The sequence below is a fragment of the Mustelus asterias genome, chromosome 24, assembly GCF_964213995.1.
Source record: "Mustelus asterias chromosome 24, sMusAst1.hap1.1, whole genome shotgun sequence".
In the NCBI taxonomy this organism is placed as follows: domain Eukaryota; kingdom Metazoa; phylum Chordata; class Chondrichthyes; order Carcharhiniformes; family Triakidae; genus Mustelus; species Mustelus asterias.
The window spans coordinates 52138392-52164733 of NC_135824.1; the positions used below are offsets into that span (position 1 = coordinate 52138392).

The following is a 26342-nucleotide window of genomic DNA, read 5'->3' on the forward strand; positions in this document are numbered from 1 at the left end:
GCGTTCCAGGCACCCACCACGCACTGCGTGAAAAACTTATCGCCCAGGCCACTTGGCTCCACATTACTCCAGGACGGAACTGGATCATGCAGAATGAATCTCACACAAACTTGCATTTGTATAGCACCTTTCACAACCTTGAAATTTCAAACTACTCGGCAGTTAATGAAGTTGTAGTGAGTGCAGCAGCTAATCCGCACGGCAAGCTCCCACCAACAGCAATGTGTTTATAGCCAAACCGCTTCTAAAATGATGTTGGTTGTGAGGTAAATATTGCACGCCATGGACAACTTGTGTGGCGAGAGAACAGAGCCGACTCGATCAGGGCGGCCCCTCATCAGACTGACGAAGGGTCATCCAGACTGGAAACGTTGGTCGGGGGGGGGGGGGCGACAGCATGACACCTGACACCTGAAACCTGATGTGGAGATGCCGGTGTTGGACTGGGGTAAACACAGTAAGAGTTTTAACAACACCAGGTTAAAGTCCAACAGGTTTATTTGGTAGCAAACGCCACCAGCTTTCGGAGCGCTGCTCCTTCATAAAAATCATAGAAACCCTACAGTACAGAAAGAGGCCATTTGGCCCATCGAGTCTGCACCGACCACAATCCCACCCAGGCCCTACCCCCATATCCCTACAGATTTACCCACTAATCCCTCTAACCTACGCATCCCAAGACACTAAGGGCAATTTTTAGCATGGCCAATCAACCTAACCCGCACATCTTTGGACTGTGGGAGGAAACCCAAGCGGACACGGAGAACTCCCACTCACCTGACGAAGGAGCAGCGCTCCGAAAGCGAGTGGCGTTTGCTACCAAATAAACCTGTTGGGACTTTAACCTGGTGTTGTTAGACTCCTTAATCTGAAACCTGAACAAGCATCCCAACAGAAAACCCCTTTAATCAGACCTCCAACGGTCTGAGCGGGGCGGCATGGTGGCTAGCATTGCTGCCTCACAGCGGCAGGGACCCAGGTTCAACTCTGGCCTCGGGTCACTGTCTGTGTGGAGTTTGCACGTTCTCCCTGTGTCTGCGTGGGTTTCCTCCGGGTGCTCCGGTTTCCTCCCACAGTCAAAGGATGTGCTGGTTAGGTGGATTGGCCATGATAAATTGCCCCTTAGTGTCAGGGGGATTAGCAGGAGTAAATACATGGAGTAATGGGATAGGGCCTGGGTGGAACTGTGGTCGGTGCAGACTCGATGGGCCAAATGGCCTCCTTCTAATACTGTAGGGATTCTATGAATGCAAGGGTCACTTCTAAGCGTAATAGCAATGAAGTAAAGTGACCCTTTTCTACTTCAACCAGGGAGACAGAAACTAGAAGCAGGAGGAGGCCATTCGGCCCTTCGAGCCTGCTCCACCATTCATTTGATCCTGGCTGATCATCAAATTCAATATCCTGATCCCCCCCCTTCCCTCCCCATATCCCTCGATCCCTTTAGCCCCAAGAGCTATATCTAATTTCTTCTTGAAATCAGGCAATGTTTTGGCATCAACTACTTTCTGTGGGAGTGAATTCCACACATTCACCACCCTCTGGGTGAAGAAATTTCTCCTCACCTCAGTCCTAAAAGGTTTACCCCTCATCCTCAAACTATGACCCCCTGGTTCTGGACTCCCCCACCATCGGGAACATTCTTTCTGAATCGATCCTGTCTAATCCTGTTAGAATTTTATAAGTTTCTATGAGATCCCCTCTCAGTCTTCTAAACTCCAGTGAATATAATCCTAACCGACTTAGTCTCTCCTCATATGACAGACCTGCCATCCCAGGAATCAGCCTGGTAAACCTTCGCTGTACTCCCTCTATAACAAGGACATCCTGCCTCAGATAAGGACACCAAAACTGCACACAATACCCAGGTGTGGCCTCACCAACGCCCTATACAATTGCAATAAAACACCCCTATTCATAGAAATCATAGAAACCCTACAGTGCAGAAGGAGGCCATTCGGCCCATCGAGTCTGCACCAACCACAATCCCACCCAGGCCCTACCCCCATATCCCTACATATTTTACCCACTAATCCCTCTAACCTACGCAGCTCAGGACACTAAGGGGCAATTTTTAGCATAGCCAATCAACCTAACCCGCACATCTTTGGACTGTGGGAGGAAACCGGAGCACCCGGAGGAAACCCACGCAGACGCGAGGAGAACGTGCAAACTCCACACAGACAGTGACCCGAGCCGGGAATCGAATCCAGGACCCTGGAGCTGTGAAGCAGCAGTGCTAACCACTGCGCTACCGTGCTGCCCTCAAATCCTCTCGCTATGAAGGCCAAACACACCATTTGCCTTCTTTACTGCCTGCTGTACCTGCGCGCTTACTTTCAGCGACGGATGCACGAGGCACCAAGGTCTCGTCGAGTATCCACCTCTCTCAATTTACACCCATTCAAGTAATAATCTGCCTTCCTATTATTGCTACCAAAGTGGATAACCTCACATTTATCCACATTACATTGCATCTGCCATGCATTTGCCCACACACTCAGCCTGTCCAAATCACGCTGAAGTATCTCTGCATCCTCCTCACAGCTCACCCTCCCACCCAACTTTGTATCTGCAAATTTAGACATAATGCATTTAGTTCCCATTTCCAAATCAGTAATGGTCACCTGGTGATGGAATGGTTACCTGGTGGTGGAATGGTTACCTGGTGGTAGGATGGCAAGTGCTGGAGGAGACAGGGCGACCATTTGCATCAACCTGATTGAGGGGTCCTGGACAGCATACTCACAGGGAGACGGAAATCATTCCCTGGAATGCCTGAAGAGTCATAGCTGGAGCAACAATGCCGAGCGAGCGGGAGTTGGGGCGGCTGAGAGAAGGAGTGGGAAGAACATCAACCACCTGCAAGGGGCATGACGTTGAAGACATTGTTCCTTGATGCAAAACCTTAGCAGCCTTCAGTCCAAGCATCGCACAGGGCACTTCAGACAAGTGGCAAAACCGGAAGCACCTCCCTGGCTCAGTTCTGCTCCCGGAGTGAACATAATCCTTGCAATCCTCCACGGCCGAGTCGCGGGAATGTTAGTTAGGGCAAACACTCCAAACCAGAGCACAACATGAACAGAAGCCGAGCTCTCTCTCTCTCTTGGTGCTCTGGCCCTTTGCTTATGTTAAGAAAGAGGAAATGCAGTGTTTTCATTTTCTAACAAGTCACCACATCCTATGCAGTTCCTGGATTCGACATTGCAAAAAAAAAAGCTTGCTATATAAAGCACCGCGCGTGAGGTGCCGTGTTCGACGGCAGGCCACGCAAACACGCAGCATCAGGACACAAACACGCAATGCACTCTGCGCATGTCGAAAATAGATCCCCTCGCAACAAATTTTTTTTTTAAATCGTCAAAACCTCTCATTGGAGGTTCATTACCCCTCAAAAGGGAAATTGCCTTTGTTGATACGCAAAATAAATCCACCATTACCTCTCTGCCAATCATACAATTTAACACAAAGGATTGCGCCAAGTTTGCTGGTCTCCCCTTCAAGGTGAACAACCTGCTGCTCCACTGGGAGAACCAAACCCAAACATACCACCTGAAGCCAACGACCACAACGTCCCGATACTGCGGATGCTGGAATCTGAAACAAAAATAGGAAATGCTGGAGAAACTCAGCAGGTCTGACAGCATCCGTGGGGACAGAATAGAGCCAACGTTTCGATTTTGATTTGATTTATTATTGTCACATGTATTCGTGAAAAGTATCGTTTCTTGCGCGCTCTACAGACAAAGCATACCGTTCATAGAGAAGGAAAGGCAAGAGTGCAGTGTTACAGTCATAGCTAGGGTGTAGAGAAAGATCAACTTAGTGCAGGGTAGGTCCATTCAAAAGTCTGACAGCAGCAGGGAAGAAGCTGTTCTTGAGTCGGTCGGTACGTGACCTCAGACTTTTGTATCTCTTTCCTGACGGAAGAAGGTGGAAGAGAGAATGTCCGGGGTGCGTGGGGTCCTTGATTATGCTGGCTGCTTTCCCCGAGGCAGCGGGAAGTGTAGACAGAGTCTAGGGCGGCACGGTAGCACAATGGTTAGCACTGCTGCTTCACAGCTCCAGGGACCTGGGTTCGATTCCCGGCTCGGGTCACTGTCTGTGTGGAGTTTGCACATTCTCCTCGTGTCTGCGTGGGTTTCCTCTGGGTGCCCCGGTTTCCTCTCACAGTCCAAAGATGTGCGGGTTAGGTTGAATGGCCATGCTAAAATTGCCCCTTAGTGTCCTGAGATGCATAGGTTAAAGGGATTAGTGGGTAAAATGTGTAGGGAAATGGGAGTAGGGCCTGGGTGGGATTGTGGTCGGTGCAGACTCGATGGGCCGAATGGACTCTTTCTGTACTGTAGGGTTTCTATGATTCTGATTCAATGGATGGGAGACTGGTTTGCGTGATGGATTGGGCTATGTTCATGATCTTTTGTAGTTTCCTGCGGTCTTGGGCAGAGCAGGAGCTATACCAAGCTGTGATACAACCAGAAAGAATGCTTTCTATGGTGCATCTGTAAAAGGTGGTCAGTCAAAATGCTCTGACAAAGGGTGATCCAGACTCGAAGCGTTGGCTCTATTCTCTCTGCACAGATGCTGTCAGACCCGCTGCGTTCCTCCAGCATTTTCTGAACACAGTATCCTATTGCCCTGCACATCACCATTCCCAGTGGCTGTACCACAGGGTGTAATATGCCTGGAACCTCACTCCCGATGAGATGCAGGATCACATTCCAGTGCAGCACTGCTGCACCTGCCATTTCTAAATCCAGCTCCGAGCCTCACGGGCTGCTCTCAGCCAAGACTGCAACAAAGACCGCCTCCTGGACACCACCCACCGTCATTGGGCTCCGATGGGATAACCGGCCTTCCCCGGCATTGCAACCACTCTACCACCGAGGAGGGAGAATGCCTGTGACGCGCCCAATGTCGAATAGCCCATCACTCCCCACACGGGCAAAGCAAGAGGACGACTGAGGGTCACAGGACCTGAGGCCCAGCGGACATCAACAACTTCCAACTGACTGAGAGGACACAAGAAAGACTACACCAACTGGAATGGGGCGGGGGGGCGTGTGTGTGTGTGTGTGTGTGTGTGTGTGTGTGTGTGTGTGTGCGTGTGTGTGTGTGGTGATGGTGTGTGGTGGCTTAGTGGTATTGTCACTGGACTAGTAATCCACAGGCCCATGGTAATGCTCTGGGGACAGTAAGAAGTCTCTCAACACCAGGTTAAAGTCCAACAGGTTTATTTGGTAGCACTCGCTTTCGGAGTGTCGCTCCTTCATCAGGCGAGTGAGGAGTTGTGTTCACAAACAGGGCAAACAGTTGCGTTTGTGAAACACAACTCCTCACTCACTCCGAAAGCTTGTGCTACCAAATAAACCTGTTGGGCTTTAACCTGGTGTTGTGAGACTTCTTACTGTGCTTACCCCAGTCCAACGCCGGCATCTCCACAATGCTCTGGGAATCAGGGTTCAAATCCCACCACAGCAGCTGGGTAAATTTGAACAAAGAACAGTACAGCACAGGAACAGTCCCTTCGGCCACCAAGTCTGTGCCGACACAAATGCCTCTCTAATCAAATATTTTCTTGCCTTTACGTGGTCCACATCCCTCTATTCCCTGCCTATTCATCCAGATGCCCCCTGAATGTTGTTATAGAATCTGTGGCACAGTGGTTAGCACTGCTCCCTCACAACGCCAGGGACCCAGGTTCAATTCCGGCCACGGGTCACTGTCTGTACAGAGTCTGCGTGCTCTTCCGGTGTCTGCGTGGGTTTCCTCCGGTAGCTCCGGTTTCCTCCCACAGTCCAAAGATGTGCAGGTTAGGTGGATTGGCCATTGGCTAAATTGCCCTTTAGTGTCAGGAGGATTAGCAGGGTAAATATGTGGGGTTACGGGGATAGGCCTGGATGATATTGTGGCCGGTGCAGGTTCGATGGGCCAATGGCCTCCTTCTGCACTGTATGATTGCTTCCACCACCTCCGGCAGCACGTTCCAGGCATTCACCACCGCGTGTGGGGGAAGAACTTTCCCCCTCTCACATTCAACCTATGCCCCCGAGTAATTGACCCTTTGACCCTGGGAAAAAGACTCTGACTATCCACTCTATCCAAGCCTGTCATAATCTTGTAAACCTCTATCAGGTCCCCCCACCCTCATCCTCCGACACTCCAACGAAAACAATCCAAGTTTGTTCAACCTTTCTTCGTAGTCCAGATCCTCCAAACCAGGCAGCATCCTGGTAAATCTCTTCTGCACCCTTTCCAATGCATCAACATCCTTCCAGTAGTGTGGCGACCAGAATTGTACACAATACTCCAAATGCGGCCTAACCAAAGTCTCATAGAGCTGCAACATGATTTTCCAATTCCTATACTCAACACCCTGACCGATGAAGGCCAGCATGCCATACGCCTTCTTGACCACCGGAGTTGCCACCTTCAGGGAACTGTGGATCTGCACGCCTAGATCATTCTGTATGCTACTATTTCTCAGGGCTCTACCATTTACTGTAGACTTTCCTCCTGCAGTAGACCTTCCAAATCGCATCACCTCACATTTGTCCAGGCTAAATTCCATCTGCCATCTTTCGATCCAGGTCTCCAGCCGATTTATATCCTGCTGTATCCTCTGACAATCCTCCTCACTATCCGCGACTCCCCCAATTTTTGTATCATCTGCAAATTTACTAATCAGACCAGCTACATTTCCCTCCAAATTCAATAAAAAAAACTGGAATTAGAAGTCTACTGATGACCATGAAACCATTGGAGATTGTTGGAAAAACCCATCTGGTTCACTAATTCACCTTTAGGGAAGGAAATCTGCCGTCCTTACCCAGTCTGGCCTACATGAGACTCTGGTTGGTGCGTTGGAGGTGGGGTGGAGGAACCCCCATCAGGACTCTGCTGCTACCTTGTCCCCTCTTCCACTACTGGAGCCTGTACCACTCCATCAGGTCTTCATGTTCCCCCCCCTCACTTTCCAAGGGGGTTATTTGGAGCACCCACTTATTTATAAACTTTCCATTAACTGCTCTCATCCTGCCTCCCACCATTACCTATTTCAGAGAATCACAGAATCCCTACAGTGCAGAAGGAGGCCGTTCGGCCCATCGAGTCTGCACCGGCCACAATCCCACCCAGGCCCTATCCCCATAACCCCATGCATTTACCCTAGCTAGTCCCCCTGACACTCAGGGACAATTTAGCATGGTCAATCCACCTAACCCGCACATCTTTGGACTGAGCGGGGGAAAGCGGAGCACTCGGAGGAAACCCGTGCAGACACGGGGAGAACGTGCAAACTCCACACAGACAGTGACCCGAGCCAGGAATTGAGCCTGGGTCCCTGGCGCTGTGAGGCAGCGGTGCTAACTCTGGCCCTCGCGAACCTAACCCAGCCACTTCCGGTGTTCCTATTTTTATTTCTCTCAGGCTCTGCTCTGATTTGTAAGCAGCTGCTGGTCAACACCAGCCTGTCTTGGTGAGGGGGTCACGTCGGAAGTGATCAGACTTTCCTTTTCCAAACAGGCCGTGCCTGGACTGGGACACGTCCAACATTTTCCATTGCTCTTTCTTGGAGTTCCAGCACCTGCACTATTTTGGGGGTTTATTTCCCGTTACGTAACAAGCAGTTCATTTCACAATCGGGCTTCTAAAGGGAGAGCTGTGATTACGTTTAGGAAAATCGAACTCAGTTAGAATTACAAATTGTTTCAGGGAACCATGTTCCCCAAATACACAATGAGTCAGCACAGTGGTTAGCACTGCTGCCTCACAGCGCCTAGCACTGCTGCCTCACGGCGCCAGGGACCCGAGTTCGATTCCGGCCTCGGGTCACTGTCTGTGCGGAGTCTGCACATTCTCCCCGTGTCTGTGTGGGTTTCCTCCAGGTGTTCCGGTTTCCTCCCACAGTCCAAAAGACATGCTGGTTAGGTGGACTGGCCATGCTAAAATGCCCCCTAAGTGTCCAAAGATGTGCAGGTTACGGGGATTAGCGGGGTAAATACTTGTGGTTACGGGGATAGGGCCTGGGTAAAAGGCTCTGCTGGGGAGTAGGAGCAGACCAGATGGGCCGAATGGCCCCCCTTTTGCACTGTGGGGAATCTGTGATAACCTGGGCGGCCTGCCTTTCGATCTACGTGCACAGAGGACAAAAGTTCAGTCTCAACTTCCTGGTTTACAACAAAACAAACACTGGGACAGTCCAGAGTGTGCGACCATTGCTCTCTCTCTCGCCCCCACCCCTCAATCCCCAGTCTCTCTCTGTCGTGCTCCTATTTACACAGGGTTAATGGGCCGGAGGGAACAGCACTGCCAGCTTGTTTGCCCCTCAGCCACAGGATACTCAGCTGAAGTGACCACTTTGAAAGGCTAAAGGAATGTGGGTTCTGAACTGTACCACAGTCCCAAAGGTGCTACTCACACAACAGGGACTGGTCTAAAACGATCAACCACATTGTAATGAGGGGGGGGGACGGACGGGGTGGATTGCTGCGTAACTCGACTGACACACACCACCTGAAAAGTAAAGGCTCAAACCTGCGCTCCCCTCGCCAGCCACACACGCACTGACCCTCAGCCACGCCTGGGTGCCCCCTCTCCTCCTCATCCTTGGGGAGGCTGCTCAACTCGACCGAACAGCCTCGCAGGCAAGCGGCTCCCACTGCACACGCTCAGAACCGGCCCCCTGGCCAGACAAACAAGTGCCGCTCAAAGCAAACACTGGGTCCGACACGAGGGCGCTTGGGGGAGCAAACAAGAGGCGGCAGCAGCAGCAAAGCGAACAGAACCAGTCAACTCCAGCTTTCCACTGCAGCTTTCAAAATATTTACCTCCCTTGCCGATGAAGAAAAATCAATGCTGAAGGCAGGGGGGAGGGTTTTGCCCGCCGGATCCTTCGCCCCTTGGCCCGTCCCCAAGCAGGCCTGAAATCACAGGCCGCACTCCACTGGGCAAGCCTGCACATCAAGGCTCATCTCAGCAGGCAAGGTGCGGCAATTTCAATGGGAGGAGGGGGGGGGGGGTGGAGGGAGATCAAGTATCAGCTCACTGAACTGTGGGTTCAAGCCCCAATCAGGCGACTGGGCAAAAAACAAAAACCCAGGCTGACATTCGCAGTGCTGTGCTTGTCGGAAGGGGCCGTGTGGGGTGGCACAGTGGTTAGCACTGCTGCCTCACAGCGCCAGGGACCCAGGTTCGATTCCCGGTTTGGGGTCACTGTCCGTGTGGAGTTTGCACGTTCTCCCCATGTCTGCGTGGGTTTCCTCCGGGTGCCCCGGTTTCCTCCCACAGTCCGAAAGACGTGCTGGTTAGGTGCATTGGCTGTGCTAAATTCTCCCCCAGTGTTGCACGAACAGGCGCCAGAGTGTGGCGATTAGGGGATTTTCACTAACTTCATTGCAGTGTTAATGTAAGCCTACTTGTGACACTAATAAATAAACTTTAAACTAAGGTGGACATCAAAGATACTACTTCAGAGGGGCACAGAGGCGGAGGGGCACAGAGGCGGAGGGGCACAGAGGCGGAGGGGCACAGAGGCGGAGGGGCACAGAGGCGGAGGGGCACAGAGGCAGAGGGGCACAGAGGCAGAGGGGCACAGAGGCAGAGGGGCACAGAGGCAGAGGGGCACAGAGGCAGAGGGGCACAGAGGCAGAGGGGCACAGAGGCAGAGGGGCACAGAGGCAGAGGGGCACAGAGGCAGAGGGGCACAGAGGCAGAGGGGCACAGAGGCAGAGGGGCACAGAGGCAGAGGGGCACAGAGGCAGAGGGGCACAGAGGCAGAGGGGCACAGAGGCAGAGGGGCACAGAGGCAGAGGGGCACAGAGGCAGAGGGGCACAGAGGCAGAGGGGCACAGAGGCAGAGGGGCACAGAGGCAGAGGGGCACAGAGGCAGAGGGGCACAGAGGCAGAGGGGCACAGAGGCAGAGGGGCACAGAGGCAGAGGGGCACAGAGGCAGAGGGGCACAGAGGCAGAGGGGCACAGAGGCAGAGGGGCACAGAGGCAGAGGGGCACAGAGGCAGAGGGGCACAGAGGCAGAGGGGCACAGAGGCAGAGGGGCACAGAGGCAGAGGGGCACAGAGGCAGAGGGGCACAGAGGCAGAGGGGCACAGAGGCAGAGGGGCACAGAGGCAGAGGGGCACAGAGGCAGAGGGGCACAGAGGCAGAGGGGCACAGAGGCAGAGGGGCACAGAGGCAGAGGGGCACAGAGGCAGAGGGGCACAGAGGCAGAGGGGCACAGAGGCAGAGGGGCACAGAGGCAGAGGGGCACAGAGGCAGAGGGGCACAGAGGCAGAGGGGCACAGAGGCAGAGGGGCACAGAGGCAGAGGGGCACAGAGGCAGAGGGGCACAGAGGCAGAGGGGCACAGAGGCAGAGGGGCACAGAGGCAGAGGGGCACAGAGGCAGAGGGGCACAGAGGCAGAGGGGCACAGAGGCAGAGGGGCACAGAGGCAGAGGGGCACAGAGGCAGAGGGGCACAGAGGCAGAGGGGCACAGAGGCAGAGGGGCACAGAGGCAGAGGGGCACAGAGGCAGAGGGGCACAGAGGCAGAGGGGCACAGAGGCAGAGGGGCACAGAGGCAGAGGGGCACAGAGGCAGAGGGGCACAGAGGCAGAGGGGCACAGAGGCAGAGGGGCACAGAGGCAGAGGGGCACAGAGGCAGAGGGGCACAGAGGCAGAGGGGCACAGAGGCAGAGGGGCACAGAGGCAGAGGGGCACAGAGGCAGAGGGGCACAGAGGCAGAGGGGCACAGAGGCAGAGGGGCACAGAGGCAGAGGGGCACAGAGGCAGAGGGGCACAGAGGCAGAGGGGCACAGAGGCAGAGGGGCACAGAGGCAGAGGGGCACAGAGGCAGAGGGGCACAGAGGCAGAGGGGCACAGAGGCAGAGGGGCACAGAGGCAGAGGGGCACAGAGGCAGAGGGGCACAGAGGCAGAGGGGCACAGAGGCAGAGGGGCACAGAGGCAGAGGGGCACAGAGGCAGAGGGGCACAGAGGCAGAGGGGCACAGAGGCAGAGGGGCACAGAGGCAGAGGGGCACAGAGGCAGAGGGGCACAGAGGCAGAGGGGCACAGAGGCAGAGGGGCACAGAGGCAGAGGGGCACAGAGGCAGAGGGGCACAGAGGCAGAGGGGCACAGAGGCAGAGGGGCACAGAGGCAGAGGGGCACAGAGGCAGAGGGGCACAGAGGCAGAGGGGCACAGAGGCAGAGGGGCACAGAGGCAGAGGGGCACAGAGGCAGAGGGGCACAGAGGCAGAGGGGCACAGAGGCAGAGGGGCACAGAGGCAGAGGGGCACAGAGGCAGAGGGGCACAGAGGCAGAGGGGCACAGAGGCAGAGGGGCACAGAGGCAGAGGGGCACAGAGGCAGAGGGGCACAGAGGCAGAGGGGCACAGAGGCAGAGGGGCACAGAGGCAGAGGGGCACAGAGGCAGAGGGGCACAGAGGCAGAGGGGCACAGAGGCAGAGGGGCACAGAGGCAGAGGGGCACAGAGGCAGAGGGGCACAGAGGCAGAGGGGCACAGAGGCAGAGGGGCACAGAGGCAGAGGGGCACAGAGGCAGAGGGGCACAGAGGCAGAGGGGCACAGAGGCAGAGGGGCACAGAGGCAGAGGGGCACAGAGGCAGAGGGGCACAGAGGCAGAGGGGCACAGAGGCAGAGGGGCACAGAGGCAGAGGGGCACAGAGGCAGAGGGGCACAGAGGCAGAGGGGCACAGAGGCAGAGGGGCACAGAGGCAGAGGGGCACAGAGGCAGAGGGGCACAGAGGCAGAGGGGCACAGAGGCAGAGGGGCACAGAGGCAGAGGGGCACAGAGGCAGAGGGGCACAGAGGCAGAGGGGCACAGAGGCAGAGGGGCACAGAGGCAGAGGGGCACAGAGGCAGAGGGGCACAGAGGCAGAGGGGCACAGAGGCAGAGGGGCACAGAGGCAGAGGGGCACAGAGGCAGAGGGGCACAGAGGCAGAGGGGCACAGAGGCAGAGGGGCACAGAGGCAGAGGGGCACAGAGGCAGAGGGGCACAGAGGCAGAGGGGCACAGAGGCAGAGGGGCACAGAGGCAGAGGGGCACAGAGGCAGAGGGGCACAGAGGCAGAGGGGCACAGAGGCAGAGGGGCACAGAGGCAGAGGGGCACAGAGGCAGAGGGGCACAGAGGCAGAGGGGCACAGAGGCAGAGGGGCACAGAGGCAGAGGGGCACAGAGGCAGAGGGGCACAGAGGCAGAGGGGCACAGAGGCAGAGGGGCACAGAGGCAGAGGGGCACAGAGGCAGAGGGGCACAGAGGCAGAGGGGCACAGAGGCAGAGGGGCACAGAGGCAGAGGGGCACAGAGGCAGAGGGGCACAGAGGCAGAGGGGCACAGAGGCAGAGGGGCACAGAGGCAGAGGGGCACAGAGGCAGAGGGGCACAGAGGCAGAGGGGCACAGAGGCAGAGGGGCACAGAGGCAGAGGGGCACAGAGGCAGAGGGGCACAGAGGCAGAGGGGCACAGAGGCAGAGGGGCACAGAGGCAGAGGGGCACAGAGGCAGAGGGGCACAGAGGCAGAGGGGCACAGAGGCAGAGGGGCACAGAGGCAGAGGGGCACAGAGGCAGAGGGGCACAGAGGCAGAGGGGCACAGAGGCAGAGGGGCACAGAGGCAGAGGGGCACAGAGGCAGAGGGGCACAGAGGCAGAGGGGCACAGAGGCAGAGGGGCACAGAGGCAGAGGGGCACAGAGGCAGAGGGGCACAGAGGCAGAGGGGCACAGAGGCAGAGGGGCACAGAGGCAGAGGGGCACAGAGGCAGAGGGGCACAGAGGCAGAGGGGCACAGAGGCAGAGGGGCACAGAGGCAGAGGGGCACAGAGGCAGAGGGGCACAGAGGCAGAGGGGCACAGAGGCAGAGGGGCACAGAGGCAGAGGGGCACAGAGGCAGAGGGGCACAGAGGCAGAGGGGCACAGAGGCAGAGGGGCACAGAGGCAGAGGGGCACAGAGGCAGAGGGGCACAGAGGCAGAGGGGCACAGAGGCAGAGGGGCACAGAGGCAGAGGGGCACAGAGGCAGAGGGGCACAGAGGCAGAGGGGCACAGAGGCAGAGGGGCACAGAGGCAGAGGGGCACAGAGGCAGAGGGGCACAGAGGCAGAGGGGCACAGAGGCAGAGGGGCACAGAGGCAGAGGGGCACAGAGGCAGAGGGGCACAGAGGCAGAGGGGCACAGAGGCAGAGGGGCACAGAGGCAGAGGGGCACAGAGGCAGAGGGGCACAGAGGCAGAGGGGCACAGAGGCAGAGGGGCACAGAGGCAGAGGGGCACAGAGGCAGAGGGGCACAGAGGCAGAGGGGCACAGAGGCAGAGGGGCACAGAGGCAGAGGGGCACAGAGGCAGAGGGGCACAGAGGCAGAGGGGCACAGAGGCAGAGGGGCACAGAGGCAGAGGGGCACAGAGGCAGAGGGGCACAGAGGCAGAGGGGCACAGAGGCAGAGGGGCACAGAGGCAGAGGGGCACAGAGGCAGAGGGGCACAGAGGCAGAGGGGCACAGAGGCAGAGGGGCACAGAGGCAGAGGGGCACAGAGGCAGAGGGGCACAGAGGCAGAGGGGCACAGAGGCAGAGGGGCACAGAGGCAGAGGGGCACAGAGGCAGAGGGGCACAGAGGCAGAGGGGCACAGAGGCAGAGGGGCACAGAGGCAGAGGGGCACAGAGGCAGAGGGGCACAGAGGCAGAGGGGCACAGAGGCAGAGGGGCACAGAGGCAGAGGGGCACAGAGGCAGAGGGGCACAGAGGCAGAGGGGCACAGAGGCAGAGGGGCACAGAGGCAGAGGGGCACAGAGGCAGAGGGGCACAGAGGCAGAGGGGCACAGAGGCAGAGGGGCACAGAGGCAGAGGGGCACAGAGGCAGAGGGGCACAGAGGCAGAGGGGCACAGAGGCAGAGGGGCACAGAGGCAGAGGGGCACAGAGGCAGAGGGGCACAGAGGCAGAGGGGCACAGAGGCAGAGGGGCACAGAGGCAGAGGGGCACAGAGGCAGAGGGGCACAGAGGCAGAGGGGCACAGAGGCAGAGGGGCACAGAGGCAGAGGGGCACAGAGGCAGAGGGGCACAGAGGCAGAGGGGCACAGAGGCAGAGGGGCACAGAGGCAGAGGGGCACAGAGGCAGAGGGGCACAGAGGCAGAGGGGCACAGAGGCAGAGGGGCACAGAGGCAGAGGGGCACAGAGGCAGAGGGGCACAGAGGCAGAGGGGCACAGAGGCAGAGGGGCATGCATGGATATTGGCACATATCCAAGCTGGGGTTACACTGCAACACTGAGTCATTGAAACCATACAATCAATGGGCCAAATATCGTGGTGAGTACCATAGAGGGGGCGACTTTACATTCTCTTATCCTGTGGTTTGACCCAGTCACAGAACCAGAGATCCGACTATATATGAAGGGGATTTCCCCACACCGCTCTGTGTCACTGTTCAAACACAATTTTACCTCCTTAAACACAGCAAGGCACAACCGGACCGTCCTGGAGTTTATGCTCCACACAAACTTTCCTTCACTCCACGCTGATCAAAATACTTTTCTCTTGCTTTCTCCCCCTGACGTGGACTCCCCTCAAATGCAACTTTTGCTCAGCACCTCAACCACTCCCATGTTTTTCATTAACTATGGAGGCTGTACAGCATAAACTGAGGCATCTCCCAATGAACAGCTGGATCAATGGTTATAATATCCCTACAGTGCAGAGGGAGGCCAAGCGGCCCATCGAATCCGCACTGACTCTCCGAAAGAGCATCCTACCCAGACCCTATCCCCGTAATCCCACATATTTAACCTGCTAATCCCCCAACCTACACATCTTAACGTTTATTTATTCGTGTCACAAGTAGGCTTACATTAACACTGCAATGAAGTTGTTAAAATCCCCTAGTTGCCACACACCGGCGCCTGTTTGAGGACACGGAGTGGCAATTTAGCATGGCCAATCCACCTAACCTGCACATCTTTGGACCATAAGGGGCAGTTTAGCATGGCCAATCCACCCAACCTGCACATCTTTGGACCATAAGGGGCAGTTTAGCATGGCCAATCCACCTAACCCGCACATCTTTGGACTGAGGGGAAACCGGAGCACCCGGAGGAAACCCACGCAGATGCCAGGAGAACGTGCAGACTCCACATAGATAGTCACCCAAGGCCAGAATCGAACCCAGGTCCCTAGAGCTGAGGGGCAGAAGTGCCAACCACTGTGCCACCGTGGGGTTGTGGATCCACCTAGATATTGGACACAGATGATCCAGAGTCTCTTCCTCACCCAAGTCAAAATGGACAATCAGGTGCAGGAGAGGGGAGATGAAAGCCTGGCCACGAGAAGGACTTTGAGAGAGGATTCTTAGGCTGGGGGAGCTGGTGGGACACGAGGTTCAGGAAGAGGGTTCCAGGGAGTTGATGCAGCTGAATGTTGTGCCACCAGTGATGGGAATAAAAGGGAGAGAAGATCAGAGCACGAGATTAAGCTGCCAACGAGGATTCTGCTAGTGCGTGCAGAACACACTCAGCACAAAGCTTTAACTGGCAGGGAACACTGTGAAAGTGTACACCAAGATTACGACAAGGTTACACAATGTACCCCAGGATATAGAAAGCCCAACCAGGTTACTGATGCTCCTCAAGAAAGGGGATCAGTGACAATACCAACATCAAATGATTGACTTGGGAGCACAAAGAATAAGTCAGGCATTGGCGTTTTAAACCATTCCCCAAAGAGTTTTGCCACCTCCCATGCCCATTTTCCACTGGTCCATGTTTTTTTAAAAAATTCATTTGTGGTACATGGGTGTCGCTGACTGGGCCAGCATTTATTGCCCATCTCTAGTTGGAGGCAGTTGAGAGTCACCCACAATACTGTGTGCCTGGAGTCACATGACGGCCAGACCGGGTAAGGACGGCAGATTTCCTTCCCTAAAGGGCCATTAGTGAACCAGATGGGTTTTTCCGACAATCGACAATGGTTTCAGGGTCATCAGTAGATGCTTAATTCCAGATTTTCTTTTTAATAAATCGAATTCAAATTCCACCATCTGCCGTGGCGGGATTCGAACCCGGGTCCCCAGAACATTAGCTGAGTTTCTGGATTAATAGTCCAGCGATAATGCCATTCGGCCATCCCCTTCCCCTACAGTGTCAAGCAGCTATTCACCCTCCATTAATTTCAGTTCATCCAAGCCCTTGTTGCCCACATCTTTTACCACACCAACCTCCGCAAACATGTGCTCGCTGGCCTACTTTGGGTAGCGGCTTCCCACTCCCAATGACTGAGTTCTCATCCTCCTCCATACATTCCACCGTAGACTCCCCAACACCGGCACTTCTGTACTGAGAGAGTGCTTTACCTTTGGAGATCTTAAACCAAGGCCTCAGCGTGCCCCTTCAGGTGAACGTATAACATTCACTGTCATTTTGGAAGAGGAGCACGGAGTTCTCCCTGGTGTCCGGATCAATATCTCACCCGAACGACTAAAAATAATGGGACCTTCACGGTCGGCACAGGCTTGGAGGGCCGAAGGGCCTGTTCCTGTGCTGGAATTTTCTTTGCTGTGTGTAACATAGCTGCCTATATTACAACAGTGACTATACCACATTGGTTGAAAGTGCTTTGGGACACCGAGGTTGTGAAGGGTGCTACATAAATGCAAACCTTGCAGTCCTAACTCCGAGTGGGGTGCCACAGGGATCAGGGCTTGGGCCCCAGCTACTCACAATATAAATATATGCATCAACGATACGGCTGAGGGAATCAAATGTAATGTTCCCAAGTTTGCTGACAACACAAAACTAGGTAGCGTTGTGAGTGGTGAGGAGGATGTTAGGGGGATTCAAACGATTTAGACAAGTTGAGTGGGAAAATACAGGCAGATGCAGCACAATGTGGACAAATGCGAAGTTATCCACTTTGGACAAACAGAATGGCAGAACACAAGTTAAATGGTGATGGGTGTCCTTGTACACCAGTCACTGAAAACAAGCATGCAGGAAGGCAAATGGTATGTTGGCCTTCATTGAGAGGGGGCTGAAGTGCAGGAGCAAGGATGTCTAACTGAAGCTTTACAGGTGAAGGAGGAAAAATATACAGATGAGTACACATAAGATGGTTGCCTGGCACACAAACAGCCACCTGGGAAAGAGACACTAAACGGACACTGACTTTCAGTACAAACAGCCACCTGAGATTAAAACATAAAGGACAGACAGCTATCCAAAGTTAAACATGCAGGAATCAAATCCTACAGGAAGCCAGCCAGGGCTTAATGATAAGGACAATAGGGATAGATAATGAGATTAACTACAGGTGGGATCGGGAATACATAACTGCAGGAAAACCAATTACTGTAAACTACTGTATGAATAGACCGAAACTAAAGTCATTGATAGTCACTGACGTAGAAAATGTATCCATTCATAGAACAATGCGATGTTAACATGCTTATGTCTGTATCTGTCTGTATTTGTCTATAACGATGTGTTAACGATCGATCACCTACTTGATTACAACCATGTGATAATGGCGAGATGTCCGGTCCATCTATTGTGTAAAGGGTATAAAGAGGGACCGCTCCTATTGTCTCATTGAGAGAAGGTTTTGCTGCTGGTTAGTGCCTTTTCTCCATGAAGCTTCGTTAAATAAAACTGTATTGTTGAAACCTTCAAGCCTGAATCACAAGTGGCATTTTTCCCACAACACTGGGCTTTGGTAAAACCACATCTGGAGTATTGGGTGCCATTTTGGTCTCCTTATCTAAGAAATGATATACCTGCCACAGAGGGAGCACAGCAACGATTCACCAAACCGATTGTTGAGATGACAGGATTGCCGCATGAGGGGCGATTGGGTCGACTGGGACTGTATTCACTGGAATTTAGAAGATGAGGCGGCACGGTAGCACAGTGGTTAGCACTGCCGCTTCACAGCTCCAGGGTCCCGGGTTCGATTCCCGGCTCAGGTCACTGTCTGTGTGGAGTTTGCACATTCTCCTCGTGTCTGCGTGGGTTTCCTCCGGGTGCTCCGGTTTCCTCCCACAGTCCAAAGATGTGCGGGTTAGGTTGATTGGCCAGGTTAAAAATTGCCCCTTAGAATCCTAAAATGCGTAGGTTAGAGGGATTAGCGGGTAAATATGTGGGGGTAGGGCTGGGTGGGATTGTGGTCGGTGCAGACTCGATGGGCTGAATGGCCTCCTTCTGCACTGTAGGGTTTCTATGATGAGGGGGAAATCTTATTGAAACATATAAATTTCTGACATGGCTGAACAGACTGGATGCAGGGATGTTGTTTTCTCTGGCTGGGGGTCTCTAAAACAAGGGGTCACAGTCTCAGGATATGGGGTTGGCCATTTGTGAACAAAGAACAGGAACAGGCCCTTCGGCCCTCCAAACCTGCACCAATCACGTTGTCCTGTACAGACCAACCGTTTGTGTCCCTCTATTCCCCGTCTGTTCATGCGTCTATCCAGATAACTCTTAAACATCGCTAATGTATCTGCCTCAACCACCTCACTTGGCAGTGCATTCCAGCCCCCCACCACCCTTAGAAAAAACTTGCCCCGCACATCTCCACTGAATCTTCTCCCCCCTTATCTTGAACTAGTGCCCCCCTTGTAATTGTCATTTCTGCCCTGGGAAAAAGCTTCCAACTGTTCACCCTATCTATGCCCCTCGTAATTTTATAAACTTCTATCAGATCATCCCTCAGCCTCCGTCTTTCCAGGGAGAACAATCCCAGTTTATTCAATCTCTCCTCATAGCTAATACCCTCCATACCAGGCAACATCCTAGTAAACCTCTTCTGTCCTCTCTCCAAAGCCTCCATGTCCTGGTCTGAGATGAGGGGAAGCATATTCACTCAAGAGGGTGGTGAACCTGTGGAATTCTCAATCACAAAGGCTGTAAAGACTAAATCACTGAATATATTTAAGAAAGATTTCTAAACTCAAGGTGTTTAGGTGGATTGGCCATGCTAAATTATTCCTTAGTGTCCAAAGATGTGCAGGTTAGGTGGATTGACCATGCTAAATTGCTCCTTAGTGCCTAAAGATGTGCAGGTTAGGTGGATTGGCCATGGGGTTACAGGGACTGGTCGGGAGTGTGGCATTGAGATAGAGGATCAGCCATAATCACATTGAAAGGTAGAGCAGGCACGATGGGCTGAATGGCCTACTCCAATTTTCTATGTCTCTAATTCTCTCTTTTCAATCTGAAACAGAGCACTCCGGCTTTTCAGGGGTGGTGTTAACCCAGCATGGCGAACACTGCAGTGACATTGCCAAATACAACCTCCGCCGCCCCTCCCGACACAACACTTCAGGCTTCACAATGCAAGAAAAATCACACGACAGCTGATGAAGCCCAAAGGCATTTGAGCCACAGAATCCCTACAGAAGCAGGCCATTCGGCCCATCGGGTCTGCGCCTACTCTGACAGAGCATCTAATCCAGAACCTCTGCCCTGGCCTATCCCTGTAACCCCATGGCCAATCCACCTAACCTGTACATCTTTGGACTGTGGGAAGAAACCGGAGCACCCGGAGGAAACCCACGCAGACACGGGGAGAACGTGCAAACGCCACACAGTCACTCAACCCGGGAATCAAACCCGGGTCCCTGGTGCTGTGAGGCAGCAGTGCTAACCACTGTGCCGCCCGGATAAAATGTGCCCGCTGCAGAGGCCCATAAGTGCCACGAGCGTTCCGATTGCGCACATACAAAAAGCTCAACTCCTGCCAGTTACCTGCCAATTCCATCCCACCAACCACTGCCCCCCAACCACAATCTTGCTGGAATAAGCAACGTTTCCTTCAGTTCAGCCCCCGCAAGGGCAAAGTGGGCTGGCAAATGAGCCAATAAAAGCATTATTGCCTCTTGGAGACCAGGTTGGGTGCTGTCCAGGTAGGTGGTGAGAGCTGGGCACTGGGTGTATGAGGCAGCCTCCTTGGTTTCGAGTGGCCTTAAACCTCCAGCTTCGAGAAATGAAGTGGGCGAGGTGTGTGAATGTTCAGCCCAAAACAAAAGGGACAATAGCCTGGAGCCAAAAACTCTAGGATAATCAAGGTGTGGATGTGGTGGTGGGTTTTTATTCATTTGTTCTTGGAATGGCATGATGGCACAGCGGTTAGCACTGCTGCCTCACGGTGCCAGGGACCCGGGTTCAATTCCGGCCTCGGGTCACTGTCTGTGTGGAGTTTGCACGTTCTCCCCGTGTCTGCGTGGGTTTCCTCCGGGTGCTCCGGTTTCCTCCCACAGTCCAAAGATGTGCGGGTTAGGTGAATCGGCCGTGCTAAATTGCCCCTTAGTGTCGGGGGATTGGCAGGGTAAATACATGGGGTCACGGGGATAGGGACTGGGTGGGATTTTCAGTGCAGACTTCTGCACTGTGGGGATTCTATGTGGCCATTTCAAGACCAGCGTTAGTTGCCTGCCCCTTGGGATGTATGGCAGAAGAGCAGGCAAAAGAGATATTGTAGAGTGATAACATGGGCGCATCCATAACCATGTTTGGACACCAATGGGTCCTTGTTTGCAGGGCAGGTAGGCACATCCCAAGTGGCCAAGGGCGGCGTGGTAGCAGAGTGGTTGGCACTGTTGCTTCACAGCTCCAGGGACCCGGGTTCGATTCCCGGCTTGGGTCACTGTCTGTGTGGAGTGTGCATTCTCCTCGTGTCTGCGTGGGTTTCCTCCGGGTGCTCCGGTTTCCTCCCACAGTCCAAAGATGTGCGGGTTAGGTTGATTGGCCAAGCTAAAATTGCCCCTAGTGTTCTGAGATGCGTAGGTTAGAGGGATTAGTGGGTAAATATGTAGGGATATGGGGGTAGGGCCTGGGTGGGATTGTGGTCGGTGCAGACTCGATGGGCCGAATGGCCTCTTTCTGTGCTGTCGGGATTCTATTTCTATTTCTAAGTGAGCTAGGAAATAATAATAGAGAGAGAAAGACTGCTCACCTACCTCCTCAAGGCCAAGCTCAGGAGCATTCGCCCACTCTTTCTGTTGGAGAGTCTTGAGTGATGTAGACAAACCCTAAAATACAAAAAAAATAAAATAATTTACAAACTTGGTTACCTACCCTTGGATTTTCGCCGATAGGGATAGTTCCAGTTGTTTAACACTACCTGTCCATGCTTGCTAATCACCAGTGAATACCAACGGGTTATTCTTTTTAATTGGACATGGGTGTCACTGGCTAGGCCAGCATTTATTGTCCATGCCTAGTTGCCCTTGGAGGGCAGTCAACCACATTGCTGTGGCTCTGGAGTCACATGTAGGCCAGACCAGGTAGGGACAGCAGATTTCCTCAAAGGACATCAGTGAACCAGATGGGTTTTTTCTGACAATCGGCAATGGTTTCACGATCATCAGTAGATTCTCAATTCCAGATGTTTAAAATTGAATTCAAATTCCACCATCTGCCGTGGCAGGATTCGAACCCGGGTCCCCCAGAACATTAGCTGAGTTTCTGGATTAACCGTCCAGCGATAATACCACTAGGCCATCGCCTCCCCAGTTTGACTGTACAAGGGATCTCTCAGCAAAGCCACCGATGCCCTCACCAAAGATTGTACGAAGAGATCGGGGCATTGAGAGGAACTGTGATCATTGTGGTTGCAATTGGCTAACCTAGCCTTTGCAGACACTACGTACAGAGTGGGTGGGACCTCTGATATACCGTGCTTGGCACCAGAGCAGGTGGTGCTCTACCCACTGAACCACTGGGGAGTTGAGGCTGAAATACATGGCCAGTGCCGGACTGAGGGAAATGCTGCAACTGTTGGAGGTGCAGAGTCTTTTCGGATGAGACGTTGAACCAAGGCGCTGTCCGCCCTCTTGAAAAGCAGCAAGGAAGTTCTCCTGGGGGGTATCTATCAACCAATATCGCCGATAATCTGTTCGTTACTTCACTATTGCCTGTGGGAGCTTCCCATGGGATTCTTTACTGCTTCCCATTTTAGAAGAACAACTATGCCAAAGTGCTGTGGGACGTGGGCGGCGCTATATAAATGCAAGCTGGTCTTTCTGCGCCTTCGGGTGCTCTGGTCAGTTCGAGATTAACAGGTAGCAAAGGTTGTTGCTGCAGGCGTACTCTTAGAAGGAAAATGTTCGGCTCCACACACCAAACAAGATGCCCGACACCATCCAGGACAAAGCAGCCCGGCCTGCCTGACATCCCAGCCGTCACAGTAAACATTCACTCCCTCCACCATCGACACACAGTGGCAGCACAAGGTGCACTGCGGCAACCCACCCAGGCATCTGAGGCAGCAGCTTCCAAACCCACGGCCGCAACCATCCCGAAGGAGGAAGGGGTGGGGGCGTCTAGAACCAGAGAACACAGTCTCCAATTAAAGAATAGGCCATTTACGACGGAGGAGGAATTTTGGTATTCCAAATCTTTGTGAATTCTCTACCCCTCGAGGGTTGTGGATGCTTCGTCATTGAATACAATCAAACAACGCCTTTCATAGAAATCATAGAATCCCTACAATGCAGGAGGCCACACAGCCCATCGAGTCTGCACCGACCACAATCCCACCCAGGCCCTACCCCCACATATTTTACCCGCTAATCCCACCAACCCACGCATCACAGGACTCTAAGGAGCAATTTTTAACCTGGCCAATTAACCTAACCCGCACATCTTTGGACTGTGGGAGAAAACCGGAGCACCCGGAGGAAACCCACGCAGACACGGGGAGAATGTGCAAACTCCACACAGACAGTGACCTGAGCCGGGAATCGAACCCGGGACCCTGGAGCTGAGAAGCAGCAGTGCTAACCACTGTGTCACCGTGCCGCCCCACACCCACCCCTTTCAAACCCACACCGCGACTGTCTAGAAAGACAAGGGCAGCAGACGCATGGGGCACACCGCCACCTGGATGCTCCCCTCTAAGCCACTCACCATCCTGATTTTGAAAGCTTATTTATTGGTTTCACAGGTAGGCTTACATTAACAGTGCAATGAAGTTACTGTGAAAATCCCCCAGTCGCCACACACCGGTGCCTTCGGGCACACTGAGGGAGAACTTAGCACGGATAATGCACCCTAACCAACATGCCTTTCAGACTGTGGGGGGAAACTGGAGCACCCGAGGAAACCCATGCAGACATGGGGGAGAACGTGCAGACTCCGCACAGACAGAGACCCAAGCTGGGAATCGAACCCGGGTCCCTGGCGCTGCGAGGCAGCAGTGCTAACCCACTGTGCCGCCTGGGAATCACGACTGTACTTTTCCATTCGCGACCGCTTGGATCACCCGAGAGGTCACAGACCACAGGTCAAACCTGTGACCTTCCTGATCCACACAACTCAGCCTGCGAGCCCGGACGGCCCTCACTGCAGGTTTCACGAGAGCCGCCTCCACACAGGCAGTGACCCGAGCCGGGAATCGAACTCGGATCCCTGGCGCTGAGAGTCGACAGCGCTAACCCCACTGTGCCAGAGGCAAAATCCTGGAACACCCTTCCGAACAGGTGTACCTACACCACAGGGACTGCAGCGGGTTCAAGGTGAAGACTGAGCACCACCCTGCTCACGGGGCAGTTAGGAATGGGCCAGCTCCTGTGAAAGAAGCTTTTTAATAAAGGAAGTAGACTTTGTCTGGACTCTCCTGATTAGCTTACCCAGTAAGCAGACAAGCCCAAGAGCCGGACAGTCCCAAGCTCCAGCCCTTGGTGTGCGGGCAGCAGGCAGGTGCAACACTGGAACCAGCCCTGGCCACTGACCCCACTGCAGGAGGTCAGACGACCAGGTGAGGGTTCAATCTGGGTCAGTGGTTCTGCCTCCCATGGGTGAAAAGCTGCCAACGCGCACTGTCTAGACTGACAGGATGAGGAGCAGTCATTCAGGGGCGAGCTGCCAACAAGAGTCCCAGGGGCCGTGGAACTGCCAGAATAAGTAAAATAAAGAGGGGAGGGAACAAAAAACACACAACACACAAATTCTGAGAAAGAAAAAGAATAGACTAGCACGCGGTTGGTTAAACGTTTGTGCAGGTTTCTTCTCAAAGAGCTCACAGCTTGACACCAAGTCCGGTAAATAACCCACAAGAAAAACAGAAAGGTACACCGCAGCAGTCACGTGCGTCCCAGATCTGTTTACACAGAACAGCTACTCAAAATAAGCTGGCTGAGAGAGGAAACAGTGGTGGCTGTATCACTGAGCGAGGGGAGCAGTGAAGGGGGCAGAAGCGGGGAGTGAGGGTTGGGAGAAGCGGGGAGTGAGGGGGGAGAAGCGGGGAGTGAGGGGGGAGGAGAAGCGGGGAGTGAGGGGGGAGGAGAAGCGGGGAGTGAGGGGGGAGGAGAAGCGGGGAGTGAGGGGGGAGGAGAAGCGGGGAGTGAGGGGGGAGGAGAAGCGGGGAGTGAGGGGGGAGGAGAAGCGGGGAGTGAGGGGGGGGGAAGCGGGGAGTGAGGGGGGGAGAAGCGGGGAGTGAGGGGGGGGGAGAAGCGGGGAGTGAGGGGGGGGGGAGAAGCGGGGAGTGAGGGGGGGAGAAGCGGGGAGTGAGGGGGGGTAGAAGCGGGGAGTGAGGGGGGGGAGAAGCGGGGAGTGAGGGGGGGAGAAGCGGGGAGTGAGGGGGGGGAGAAGCGGGGAGTGAGAGGGGGGAGAAGCGGGGAGTGAGGGGAGTTGGGAGAAGCGGGGAGTGAGGGGAGTTGGGAGAAGCGGGGAGTGAGGGGAGTTGGGAGAAGCGGGGAGTGAGGGGAGTTGGGAGAAGCGGGGAGTGAGGGGGGGAGAAGCGGGGAGTGAGGGGGGTTGGGAGAAGCGGGGAGTGAGGGGGGGGAGAAGCGGGGAGTGAGGGGGGGGAGAAGCGGGAGTGAGGGGGGGGAGAAGCGGGAGTGAGGGGAGTTGGGAGAAGCGGGGAGTGAGGGGGGGGGGGGAGAAGCGGGGAGCGAGGGGGGGGGGAGAAGCGGGGAGCGAGGGGGGGGAGAAGCGGGGAGCGAGGGGGGGGGGAGAAGCGGGGAGTGAGGGGGGGGAGAGAAGCGGGGAGCGAGGGGGGGAGAAGCGGGGAGCGAGGTTGGGGGGGGGGGGGGGGGGGAAGCGGGGAGAGAGAGAATGATACAACTTCCCCCACCCTCCTCCCCCTGTTCAGGTGTCTGCAATCCACCTCTCTTTCATAGGATTGTCCCCAGACTTCCTGCTTCAGCGAGAGGAATGACAGATTCTCATCAGGATTCCTAGTAACTGCTCTATACACGGAACCCTTTGGGCGGGGGGGCAGAGGTGGCACGTGGATGATGAATGTTTCGTTTATTTATTAGTGTCACAAGTAGGCTTACATTAACACTGGAATGAAGTTACTGTGAAAATCCCCTAGTCGCCACACACTGGCGCCTGTTCGGGTACACTGAGGGAGAATTTAGCACGGCCCATGCACCCTAACCCGCACATCTTTCGGACTGTGGGAGGAAACCCACGCAGACACGCGGAGAACGTGCAGACTCCACACAGACAGTGACGCGATCCGGTAACCGAACCCGGGTCCCTGGCGCTGTGATGCAGCAGTGCTAACCCACTGTGCTATCCCGTAACTCTAAACAATTGGGCCACCAGCCCCAAATGGAAGGGTTTTATCAGCTGACAACCAGCTCTTTAAGCAGCGTTTCACTCGGTCGCTTCCTCACCTTTGTGCAGATAAAAATGCCAGGCTTCCTTTCTTGTTTGTTTTGCCTTTCGGTTATCAAGGCACACGCAGTACCGAGGGGATGCTGCATTGTCAGAGGTTCCCGTCTTTTGATTTAAACCGAGGCTCCATCTGCCTGCCCAGGTGGATGAAAGAAAGGCCACGGCGTGATTTCAGAGAGGAGCTGGGGCAGTTATCCTGGACGGGGCATCTATCCTTTAACCATCATAATAAAATAAAATAATCTACTCAATATAACATTGCTCACCTTGCTGCGTGCAAATTGGGCCAACCATACACAACTCCACTCCTCCCTGTTCAATCAAGTCTTCACCCCATATACCACCACACACAGACACACACACACACAGACACACACACACACGCCAGACCGAACTGTGCAAAACACTCGGACCCTCCTGCACCGCTTTCAGACCCACATCCCGTCTGTCACCAGGACTCAACTTTGCATCTTCACCATGCTGCCCCCCTCCTCCACCTGTAGATCAGCATGCCTGCCTTGGAATCCAGGAACACCCGAGACCCAGCGCAGTTCAAGAATAACAGGTGCGTCCATGGTGACACCTTAAACCCACACCCCTGGCTAACACACTCCTGCGCCCCCCTCCCCACCCCCCCCCACACCCCTCAATGAGAGGGGGATGGATACTCAGCGAGACAGAGCCCCCGTGCACCAGTCACTGAAAGTGCGAACGCAGGTACAGCAGATAATAAAGA

At 54.8% G+C, this 26342-nt stretch overlaps 1 protein-coding gene across 2 annotated transcripts in view; it reads right to left on the bottom strand.

The window, feature by feature from the left end:
* Positions 1–26342, bottom strand: part of LOC144511390 (RAC-beta serine/threonine-protein kinase) — a 133283-nt gene that overhangs the window by 57856 nt on the left and 49085 nt on the right. The window contains exon 2 of one of the 2 annotated variants that reach the window (XM_078241699.1): positions 20934–21009. The gene's annotated coding sequence lies outside the window, so the exon portion shown is untranslated. The remainder of the gene's footprint in view (positions 1–20933; positions 21010–26342) is intronic. The other variant, XM_078241700.1, reaches the window with a different exon arrangement.